At 37.1% G+C, this 12,932-nt stretch overlaps 1 long non-coding RNA gene across 1 annotated transcript; it reads right to left on the bottom strand.

Moving 5' to 3' along the window:
• Positions 1 to 165: 165 nt before the first annotated feature.
• LOC111918734 (uncharacterized) lies at positions 166 to 2,043 on the bottom strand. The gene is made up of 3 exons (XR_002859336.3): positions 1,789 to 2,043; positions 1,181 to 1,273; positions 166 to 542 (listed from the first exon to the last, which is right to left on the bottom strand). It is a non-coding gene; the product is annotated as an uncharacterized LOC111918734 (long non-coding RNA).
• Positions 2,044 to 12,932: the final 10,889 nt, after the last annotated feature.

The raw sequence follows: 12,932 nt of genomic DNA on the forward strand, positions 1-12,932 counted from the left end.
AAGTCAAAACATGCAAAGTGAAACAATAGTTAAACAATTAACATAAGACAGTAACTTTACTTATAAATAATACTCATTTATTTAATCATCAAATGTCAATTATATTTATCTATTACAAGTTTCTAAAACAATATAATCTAAACTAATATCATCCTTCAGCCCAATACTCCTAGCATGCTGCAAGTGCTTAACCCTACTCAGTCCCTTCGTAAGCGGATCTGCTGGGTTATCTTTTGATGATATCCTGTGACATCCTCAAAATCACGGCCAGAAAAGACCGGTTTGTTTATGCTTTGTTTAAAAATCAGAGTAACATTTTAAATAAAAGCATTGCGGAATTTGTCCCAAAACAAAATATGATAAAGATTTATCAAAAGCATTTCCATAGAAATGTATTTCATTAAAAGACTCGGGATGTCATGTTCGTACAGATCAAAAGCATAAACAGTACAATATAAGCCTTACTACATTATTTCATATCTACAGGCCTATATCCGTAATCTCTCGTCCAAAACATCACATCTATGCTCATGCGCCACTACCTGTAATACAAGAAACTGAGTGGATCAGGATTGGGAGCCTGGTGAGCACATAGGGTTTTCAACCCACAATAAATAAGTTTATTAACTTCATTAAATTAAACAAACCCGATTACCCGTTCCTGTTATCCTCACATTAAGTCCCTAAGCATCTATCATAAGGGACCTATCATAAGGATTATCATCGGGACGGACACTACTGCTAAGGGGATTCCTCAGCAACAAATGTCCTTAAGGCAACCATGCGGGGGATGGAGTACATCTGGTGAGCACACAGTTCAAATAAACACACAGTTCAAATAAACACCTATAAGTTGCGAGCCTGCTAGTGTTCCACTGGACTATCTAGAATAGTCCGTGGTTGTCATCTATACTCCGCTAGATGACTAGATCATCAATAACATCTATAACGAGGCCTCTCATTATTTTATTTCGTCACACAGCAACTATTACATCTACCCATGTTTTACCCAACACATTTTGTAGATATAAAATACATATACAGTTTAAATCATTGAAAATATGTATAAAACGATCATCCAGCATAGATAGCAAGTATTCAGATAATATGCATACATAGTACGTAATTTATATAAAATACTTCATATCTATGTGTAAGCTGAAAGTAACTATGCACTCACTTTAACGTTCGATAGATGAATAACGTTCTGGAATGGATGCGAGAAGGTCGAGTAGTTTTCCGTGAATACGAATCTCCGAGAAAATTTAGTTTCCTAAGGAAATATTAATATAATTAATATTTGGAGGGTAGTTTGGTAATTAACCAAGGTATAGTGTCCGTTATGTTAATTAAATAATTTAGTTGGACTAAATTATAAATATAATTTCCAAATGAGAGACCAATATGGAACATATACATCCTAGTTTAGGTGTTTAGGACTAAATTTGTAAATAATTTCCATAGCAGGGGGTTTAAAATTAATTTTGTAATGAAGTTTGAATAGTGGAGGCATGATTTGTAATCCATTTAAAAAAAGAGGGGTCAATCTCATAAATTCAAAAAAGGTCATGGGTGTTATTTAAATAAAACAAATCAAAGTTTGCTCAGTACATCTCTTTCATTCATACATCGTGAGTTACAGATATTTGAATGGAAGGTAATCACTTCCTCCTGTTTCTTCTTCGATTAAGCACAACAAAGCAAAATAAATAAATAAACTAGTTCTTGGGCATTTGCTAACGAATGTAGCATACAAAAATAAATAAATTGTGATGGTGGAGTACTCACAAAGCAGCGGCAACAGGGGGTGGTGGAATGGTGGTTTATGGTGACGATCTTCAAAGTGATATAGAGGGAGATAGAGATCAAGATTGAGAGAGAGAAGCTAAAGATTGAGGTGTGATTTTTTTGGAGATGATATGAAGCTCTATTTATAGTGTAAGGGGATACACTAATGGAAGAGAAGCCCCATGCTTCAATCACCATGCTTGTACTTGATTGGGGAAGCTTGCACTCAAGATAAAAAAAGAAAGGAATGGAGAGGGTTGCTGTCACGTGGGCAAAGAATGAGCTGGAAATAGGTGCTCATAATTAGTGGGTCCCACAAGGTAGTTTAATCCTTTAACTTGTCTAAAACACTTATAAATTGATGAATCGAGATCCCGATGTTGGATTGCATTTTCAAAAATTTCTTATGAAAGAGGGTAATTCAACGATTCCAGAAACCCGAACGTATTAATTTTTGGAGTTACGGAATTCCAGGAAATCGTACTTAAAGTTTTGCGTCTAAACGGCTCGCGGTGTCCGTTTCGCGACTTTTGTAAATATTTTTGTTAAAAATATTTCGAGTGTGAAATTAAATAATAGATTATAACCAGAGTCCAAAAATGTTATCGGAAATCCCGTCGGCAAAGCGTAAGTATCTCAAAGGATCGATTCGGTTTTACGCGATTAAAGAAAATCAGTGTTTTACTGTCTGATTTTCTTAAAACGGTCGTATCTTTTGCATACAAACTCCGTTTTCGACGTTCTTTATATCCACGCGTAGGCGGGAACGTTCACTTGAGCATTAGATTAAACCCACGCTCACTTGGATCACTCCATGAATTATATCACGAGTGATTGGTGAGACGATAACATCTTATATTCTTGAAACCGAGATGTGTGAGTTGTATCTTGCAAATCGGTTGCACATTGATAATATGTAAACGCACTAGTAACTTGGTGTTATAAAACATATTGTTGTGTGTGATTCGGTGAGTGAGTGCAAGCAAACATTGTATCAAAGTTTATCCGTTCCTTTTATCCAAGGTAGGATAAAAGCGATATCTTTGGGCCCCTCGATGATTTAGTGATGACAAACGTAAATGCTCGGCCGGGCTAGGGCTAATTTGATTTGTTCAATTAGTCAGTCGTCATAAATCGGGAATCGAGAGATATTACAAAGAGAATGATTAGAAATCATATCTCATACGATATCTAGAATGGAGGAATATATGATCCCTTATCTAAGGACACGCGTATCTGATAGGATCAGAGTTGACAACGGCTTTGGAAAGCTACGATTGCAGATCAGGATCTGAAGTCATACGCAGAATAGTTGTTAGACTTATCCAAGTGGGAGACTGTTGGATTAGTGTCTAAGTCCATAACTATTTTGGTATGTACTTGACCCGATGGTGCATGGTCCTTTTGGGTTGTCTTCACCAAAGCAACTTGATTGGAGAAATAAACAGAGAGAGAGAGGTTATTATGATTTATTAATATGTTATAAGAATAATATATTAAAGGAGAAATCATATTTGTTTAATTAATATTGGTCAATAATTAATTAAGAATTAATTTTGTGATCAAATGTAATTAATTAAACTAGAGGGGCTGAATTATAATTATGTGATAGTTACAAAATAAGGTAAGGATTATCTTATTAATAGGTTTGACGAATTTAAGGTGATAAGGTCTTAGAATTCGACTAGGATAAGGGGTTTCAAGACTTATCTTATGGTTACTTGGTGGGCAAGCAACTAGATAAGGATAAGGACTAAAACCCTAATCTCTACACCTATATAAAGACCCCAAGGCTCATGAATTCGTCCATCCCTTCCCAAGAGGTCCTAGAGACGAATTCTTATACCTATCCTCTCTCTTTATACCTTCTCCATTTGCTCATGGTGTTTGTAAGCCATTAGAGGAGTGACACTTGTGACTCTAAGCCTCCAAAGTCAATTCAAGGAGGAATTGGGATTGTTATTGCTACATAACAATCAAGGTAATATCTTAAACCTAATTATATGTTAATATTGATTCCCATATGCTCGAATTAGGGTTTATAGCCTTGGATAACTTGCATGTACAATAGATAAACCTAGATCCAAGCATTAGGGTTTGTATGAGCACATAGGATGTCTTATGACCAAAACCCATCAGTGGTATCAGAGACTTGATTGGTTTCTATTGTATTGATGCTTGATATGTTTGAAAATTTTGATTTTTGGTGTTCTGCTTGAAGGACTCGGCGAGTCCCACTGTGGACTCGGCGAGTTGCCCTTACTCGGCGAGTTCCAGAGGGTGACTCGGCGAGTCGGTGCGTCAGACAGAGATATATTCGGGATTTCTTGCTGTTTTTGATTATGGATAGTTACCTTATCATATTAGATCAATATTAATCCGATTTTATGATATATTTGACTATATTCTTGATCTAATTGAATATATTTATCAATTAATAAGATAATTGTTTCCTTATGTGATAATTAATTAATTATTTTGACTTAATTGGTAAATTGTTTTGCAAGAAATCATTAAATAAATCAAATATGGATAATTATGTGAATAATTGTTAATTTAGATTATTTGTTATTTGATCCTTGTTGTTATGAAAAGTTTCATATTTTCCCCTTAGGTTTTATAGTTTAAATTTGAACCCAAAAGTTTTGTTGTTTTGAAATTTAAATAGTTAAAACCCTAATGTTTTGAAAAAGGTTTCAAAACTTGCCCTCAAGTTTTGGAATTTAAATCTTGATTAAATGGTTTAATTTTGATGTATATTTAAATCCTAAACCCTAATGTTTTGAAATGTTTCAAAACTTGCCCTCAAGTTTTGGAATTTAAAAGTTGATTAAAAGTTTAATTAGGAATGTTGAATTCTAAAACTCTAGTATAGTTTTGAAAAAGTTCATATCACACCCTTATGGTTTTATTAAGGTGTATAATTTAAAGAGGTTTAATAAATCCATAAAAGCTTAGGTTAACAATTTAATTGAATTAAAAGTATAATTGTTAAATTAAACCACCTAGTATTTTGAAAGTATAACATACACCCTATACTATATATAACATTAAAAGTCTAACACTATATATATATATGTATGAGTAAAAGTCAGTCTTACCGTTAGTAGGCCTCATTCACGAAGCTGGTCTATAAGGGGTGTTTAAGGAAATTGCCTATAAAATGGCGATTGAATGGGTATCCATTCTTACCCACCGCACGCTTGACTAGTGGAGGGTCGTTAGCCGAACGGGTAGGATAGGACGAAACCTTCCATTATAAGTATAATGAATTATTAAAGTAACTAACTGTTTTCATAAAATTCCCAATCTTAGTTACTTAGGCAAAAGTGAATTGATGCAATTCCATGAAATTACACTTTGTGCCCTTGCGAAGACGTTAGTGGAGCGTGTGTGGTTAACCGGCACACTAAATGGTTCTAAGCAAAGGTAGCAAAGGGTGACTCAATGTTTGTCATAGTTCGGTGGAGCGTGTGTGGTTTACCGGCATATCGAATAGGTGACTGTAACATGTGAGGGCACCATGTAAGTTTGCATGGTTATTCACACCCGCTTTGTGATCCTCGGCATCCCAGTCACAAACAAGAGGGGAATATCGAGATTTAAACATGCCATTGAAAGTTCAATGAATCTCAAAGGATTTAGGTGTTTTCATAGATTTAAAACTTAAATTTCTTTTTCGTTTTTCGTGGTGGAAATTAGTGAATCGTCATTCACTTACATTCAAATATTCTTCAATTAGGGTTACGGCATCCCTCTCCCGAGTTGTAGAATATTGTGTTGGGTCCTAGCCTTAGTATCTCATTTGGGTGATTTACTAAGGACTCAATCAATCAATTAACTTGAATTTGTTTTTCTCCCGTTTTGTATATGTCAAAGTTCGACAACTATGGTCTTCCCAAATCCCGTGGAACAAGCATTCCACATGAAGATGGTATTCCACAATTCAATCGAGGAACGAGAAATCATGCTTCACTTCCTCCTCCTCCTCCTATTGTTCTCCCCAACCCACAAGATCGAAGAATTGAAAGGTTCAATATCACTAAGACCCTATTGGAAATGAAACATGAAGATGGTAAACCCGTGTGTGCCCACGTTCTAGGAATGAAATCACACATTGATAGGTTGATAATGTTGGGTGTGTCATTCCCAGATGAGTTGGTTGTAAATTGGGTTTTGCAGTCACTTCCTAAATCATATAATGAGTTCAAAAGAAAGTATTATATGATGGATCATGACGACAACCTCATTGACCTAACTTACATGCTCATTGCTGCTGAATCAGAAATGATTTGGCGAAACAATGAAGCGTATTTGTTGGAAAAATCAACCGACCATGCTTCCGAGGACGTTCTAGGAGAACCGACCTGCGTTTGCTGCCAAAAGAAAGGGCGTTGGATACAAGTCTGCCCAAAGAGCCTGAAGAGTCCAGAAGATGGGAAAGTCAAAGAGTATGGCTGCGCTTCAGGTAAAATCGACTATCTAACTCCATTAAGTTCCTATTCATTAATTCTTAATACATAATGTAATAAGATTGCATTTGAATGTTTTACAGGATCGGTGAAAAGAAAGGAAGCTTGGTGAAAGAGCAAGATGAATCTAATCACAAGGAATGGATCTTGATCGCATGGACTTGAAGATTAGATTTTGAGCTTAGATAGTTATGATAGAGTTGTTAGAAATTTATTTCTTTTGAAATACATAGTTTTCAATGGATTTTGCATTGTAAGGACAAATGTTTTCCGCTGCTTTTATAAATAAAATAAATTTTCGTTTGACTTATTTATTTATTTGTTTATTTCCTTACAATGAAATCATTATGAAAATTGGTGTTTGCATATTTCTACAACAAATGGATATGATTCTTATTTATGATCTTTATGGAAAAGTCGATAAATTTACCAAATAGGGAGAGTTTCTCATCGCCCAAGTTTCAATTGGACAGAAATTTGGAATCATGGAACTTGGTTACACGATGAATGAGAAATTTCATATTTGGAAATTAGACTAATTCATTGACAAAGTGTCAAGTGACGGACTTGGAGATCGAATACACAAAGTTGCGTGTTGATCAAGTCCACCATAAGAGTAACAAAGATATTCGTCATGATTTACTAAAGGTTTAGTAAATATGATTATACTTACAAGATTAAGTGTAATTTTGAATTGATTAAAGGGTTTAGATCAATAGCAGAACGAATAAGAAGAATCAAGTAGGAAGAAAGATAAAGGTTTCTCCATTCTAAGAAGATGGGAGAGTACCTTTTATGCTTTATGATAGGTCTTAATGATTAAGAACTATATCTCAATTGATCAGTGAGTCTTAGTACAATTGTATGTCTAAGAAGAGGAATCAAGAATTGAAGAAATGGTTAAATCAAGAAGTCAATCATACTTCGTTCCATAACAAGTCTTAAAGTTAAGATTGTGACAATGAGTGAAAAGTATTAAAGGTTTATAACATTCATCAAATGTGGAAAGTTGTGATGTCTTGGATAAGACAAAGACCAACTAGGACCAATTTATGAAGTATTTTGATATGAGCTACACTAACTCTTGGATAATTGTTTGTCAAGAAATGGTTATTGACAAGAGAATCTTATATGTCAAGGAGTAAGTGGGAGTCTTAATGGTCTTAAAAGGTTTCAAGAACAAATCAAATAAACCTTATCGATCAACACTAGCACACGAGTTGAGGTTTACAACCTATCGCGTTGACATTATTTTGTTTCTGTGCCAATCCAATCGAGTTAATTATGCATGTGAGTTCTATGAGTTCTCATTTTGAACGCATAAAAGGCAAAGCACCTTAATCAATGAAAGGTACATTGATAGGAAAAGGTGAGCTGCTTAACTACTTGGAAGACGTGGTGGGCAGCTGTGCTACCATAAGGCAATAAATCAAGATTAAGAAAGTTCGGTCCATATGAGTTTGAATTTGTCGTAAACTTTGGTTTTAACAAATTCACATGGATAGGAACACATACACCGCTCAAATCTAAGTGTCATAAGATTTCCTCCTTCATGAAAATGATTGTGAGGAAATGCTTTCACTAAGAAAGATTTTAAGAAGATAGTGATTGTAAAATTGCATTCTCAAATTCGATTATGGTTACGGTATCCCTTTCCATGATTTGAATTGTGAGGTTTGGCAATTAGTCTTAATTGTTTAGACACACATATGAACTATCTAAGGCAAAGGTGTATAAGTTCAAGAAGCCTTGATAAAAGATTATCAAAGCACTAAGTATTAGAAACATGAACTTAAGAAATTCAATAAGCATTGTTTTTCTGAAAGTTAAGATGAATACATGTCGAAGCTAGTGGGAGCATAAGTGTTATGTTTTATAATAATCATCATGATAGTGGGAGCATAAATGTTATGATTGTATGATTATTAAGGAAAGTATTTCAAGGTTAGCAATATTAATTATAGAAAACAAGAGTCATACTTTGCAAAGTTGTAAGAGTTGAAAGGTTGTTTTGCTATAATTAAGGGAGAGAATATTATGCTTCATTTCAAATCTAAAGGCTTAGGTTGTGGAATGTTAATAGATTTAGTCAAAGGTATATAGTGTGTTCTTAAAATTTCGATTATGATTACGGCATTCCTCTTCACAATTCGAATTTTGAGAACATAGCAAATAAAACATTATGCGTCGTGTCTCATACGCTTCGGGTATTGGATCGATTGCAAATGCTTTGATATTTGACCATTCTAAAATTTTCTAAATGTCGAGCGCATTTAGAGGGAAAAGGGACTAGAATTGGTTTTGACTAAAACAATTAAACAACTATCAAAGGACAATCCAAAGTTCGACGAGGATTGGTCGCTTGTGAGTAGTTGGAAGTATAGTATTGGAAAATATGGAAATGTTTCCATATTGGATGGACAATATCAACATTATCATGAATAGAAAAGATTCTATTAAGAATGAGTTGTCATATGGAAAATATGGAAGCGTGTCCATGTTAGGAATTGAATATTGAAAATCTATGACTAGATTAGAAACTTTTATGCAAAAGGATGTTCAAAGAAATGTACTTTGAGTGAGAGACATCATATCTAAGGAATTGTCTTGTAACAATCTCCGATAGAGGACTTTGTAATATCATTGGCAATAGTCTTTGTGACTTTGGTGCAGTGACATTACGAAAGGATCATTGCATAAAATGTTAGAATCTAGCATAATCTATAAGAAGCAAGAATTTGATATTCTTTCACTTATGGAAAAAGGATTTGGAGTTGTGAAATGAGAATGATTAGGAATGTGCTCAATTTGGTCTATTTCACAAAGTAAGAACCATAGGTAAACATTATGTGCATGTTAGGAGCATGGGACAAGTGTAATAATTCAAGTAAGAAGTTGATTAACCGAAACAACAAATAATGAGTAATCGATATGGTGATAAATAAAAGGTGTTTTATTTATGCTCAAAGGGTTGAGGCCATATGGGATTAGTATTATTCTTGTGTTTCACTTTGCATGTTTTGACTTCCTGAATAATTTAATTGGTTAAGAACAGTCAAATTATTCGAACGGGCCACAGTCGTTCATATGTTGGAAGTAGGTATGAATGAAGACTGTCGTGAATTGGTGTGTGGATTGTCTAAAGAGTAATAGACAAAAGCAAATGTTTGTTGCAACGTTCATGAGTGCTTATGAATGTGATTTGAGCATTGGATTAAACCCACGCTCACTTGGATCACTCCATGAATTATATCACGAGTGATTGGTGAGACGATAACATCTTATATTCTTGAAACCGAGATGTGTGAGTTGTATCTTGCAAATCGGTTGCACATTGATAATATGTAAACGCACTAGTAACTTGGTGTTATAAAACATATTGTTGTGTGTGATTCGGTGAGTGAGTGCAAGCAAGTATTGTATCAAATTTTATCCGTTCCTTTTATCCAAGGTAGAATAAAAGCGATATCTTTGGGCCCCTCGATGATTTAGTGATGACAAATGTAAATGCTCGGCCAGGCTAGGGCTAATTTGATTTGTTCAATTAGTCAGTCGTCATAAATCGGGAATCGAGAGATAGTACAAAGAGAATGATTATAAATCATATCTCATACGATATCTAGAATGGAGGAATATATGATCCCTTATCTAAGGACACGCGTATCTGATAGGATCAGAGTTGACAGCGGCTTTGGAAAGCTACGATTGTAGATCAGGATCTAAAGTCATACGCAGAATAGTTGTTAGACTTATCCAAGCGGGAGACTGTTCGATTAGTGTCTAAGTCCATAACTATTTTGGTATGTACTTGACCCGATGGTGCATGGTTCTTTTGGGTTGCCTTCACCAAAGCAACTTGATTGGAGAAATAAATAGAGAGAGAGAGAGGTTATTATAATTTATTAATATGTTATAAGAATAATATATTAAAGGAGAAATCATATTTGTTTAGTTAATATTGGTTAATAATTATGTAACACCGTGATTTCCAAAAAACATAATTTTCATTTAAATAATCAATTTAATATTAAAAACACTTGTTTAAAATCTTATTCACATTCGAATTACAAAACATAGTTTCATTTTCATTATAATAGAAGACCAGGATCCTCCAAAACACAACTCTTTCTTCGGTGTGTACAATCAAACCGTTGCCTTCCCGCGTTACTGTAAGAACCTGAAACAACATAACATAAACAACGTAAGCACGAAGCTTAGTGAGTTCCCCAATATACCTTACGCACATACGCCTTCCGGCCCGGACCTTTCGGTCCACATAACATTGCCTTCCGGCCCGGATCTTTCGATCCACATAACATTGCCTTCCGGCCCGGATCTTTCGATCCACATAACATTGCCTTCCGGCCCGGACCTTTCGGTCCACAATATATATCGCCTTCCGGCCCATACACATATATAACACATAATACAGATACTCTAACACATAAAGCACATATATCATATATCATACCTGACCTTTCTGTCACATAATACTTTGCCTTCCGGCCCATATATAAGCATGTATATCACGCGTAGCAGCTAACTTTCCATTTATAGCATATAAACATAACACATAACATACTTGACCTTCCGGTCACACAATCAAACCCTTCCGGGTGAGGTATAGTGAGAAGACTCACCTCGTAGACACTGGAAGATAGCAACTCCTAAAATCCCTTGCACTTGATCCTCCGAGCTACAAGCTCCCTGTATCATCATATATCCCTTATTAATACTTCTATCTTCCACGTTAACTGGCCCTAAGAAATCACCCCAGTCAACTATGGTCAACAGTCCATTGACAGCTCGACTGGACTCGGCGAGTTCCCTGGCGACTCGGCGAGTCTGGTCGTCCTTCAATCCTCTAAGATTCCCCTTCTACTCGTCGAGTATCCTCTTTGACTCGACGAGTCACTCCTGGAAGAATCGCGGGGCCACCCCAACTCCACTCGCCGAGTCCGAAGAACAACTCGGCGAGTCCCAGTGAATCTTCAAGCTACTCGCCGAGTCTGATCATCCGACTCGGCGAGTTCACGCCATGCAGTCGATCAAACTGCTTCCTGAGATACATATTTTCCCGAATATACAAACATAGGACCTTCTGGACCTCTAAGGGGTACTAATACAGGGTTATAAACGTTGGATAGCAACACAACAATCCATCTAATCCCAAATGGGTTTCATAAACCCTAAATTCGTGTACACATCAAAATAACAGAAATGGTCCGAAACATAACCTGAAAACGTACTCTCTGTGTCCCCAAACCTCAGAACTCGACCCCCTTGCTCTTCCTTTGGCCACAATCCTTCCTCTTCTTGCACCACAATTCCTTCAAAGTCAATAATGGCCTTCAAGTTTGCTCTAGATGCCACAGTCGTTTAGGGTTCTCCACAATCGGCCAAAAGACGTGAAATGACGACATAACAACCCTTATATACGACCCAATACGAAACGGCTAGGGTTTCCGCTGAACAGCGTCGACTCGCCGAGTCCATACCTGGACTCGTCGAGTCCAGTCGCGAACCCGCGACCAAGTCTGCGGTCCTACTCGGCGAGTCTGGCTCTAACTCGTCGAGTCTCCCCTTTAAAACACCCCCAAAATGCAACTTAACAATACTTGAGATTTTGGGCTGTTACAATTCTCCCCCACTAGAATTAGACTTCGCCCTCGAAGTCTCACCCTGAAAATAGTTCTGGATGCTGCTCCCGCATCACACGTTTCGGCTTCCCTAGACACTACCGATCTCTCCCGAGACCGCTACTGAACCAATACCAGAGGTACCTCCTTGTTCCTCAGAACCCTGATCTTCCGATCTCCGACGGTCCCTGGCCCCTCGACGTAACACAGGCTCGCATCCACCTAATCGTTCTCTAGTAGAACCACTGCTGACTCATCCGCTATACACCTCTTCAACTGCGACACATGCCAGTGTCATGGATCCGTCCCAATTCCGTTGACAGCTCCAAACGATAGGCCACCCTTCCTACCTTCGCACCTTCACGAAAAGACCCGACATACCGGGGCCCCCCATTTACCCCTCTTCCTACATCGAAGCACCCCATCAGAAATACGAAGTCGCTGACCTGAATCACATGCTCGTAACGGCGTCTGCCTGCATAACTTTCCTGTTAACTCTAGACGATCACTAACTCTCTTTAACCTGCTGAGTCTGCTTTGTCAACTAAAGTACGAACTCTGAACTGCTCATCACTCTCTGCAATCGGAAATTACCCACGATGCACTCTGCTCCAAATCTCAACGATCACTCAACCCATAAGGGTTAGGAAACCCTGAACCACCGGATCCCCGATCCAAAGCCCACTTTGCCCATTCTGGACCGACTGAGAGATCCGTTCTCCCTCTCAGATCAACTCTCACAAGTTCCCTCTTGCCATCACATACACATACTGAACTAGTCCCAACACCCGCAGGTGGAAAGACCCGATACACTGATGATATTCTCGAACATCTCCCAAGATGAACCACCACATCCACCCTACACTCTGATCAGATTCACACTGAGAATTTAAAATTTTCTCTCTCCATGCATCCCTTCTGAGCCTCAACAGACATCCCAACCGGATGGGTTCCTACTCCACTGCCGCGAACACGATGCTCAAAACCATACTCGAAATACTCTAACCATAACTCTGCTCTGCAGCTTTCACTT

This window comes from Lactuca sativa, chromosome 6 (genome assembly GCF_002870075.4).
Source record: "Lactuca sativa cultivar Salinas chromosome 6, Lsat_Salinas_v11, whole genome shotgun sequence".
NCBI classification, from domain to species: Eukaryota; Viridiplantae; Streptophyta; class Magnoliopsida; order Asterales; family Asteraceae; genus Lactuca; species Lactuca sativa.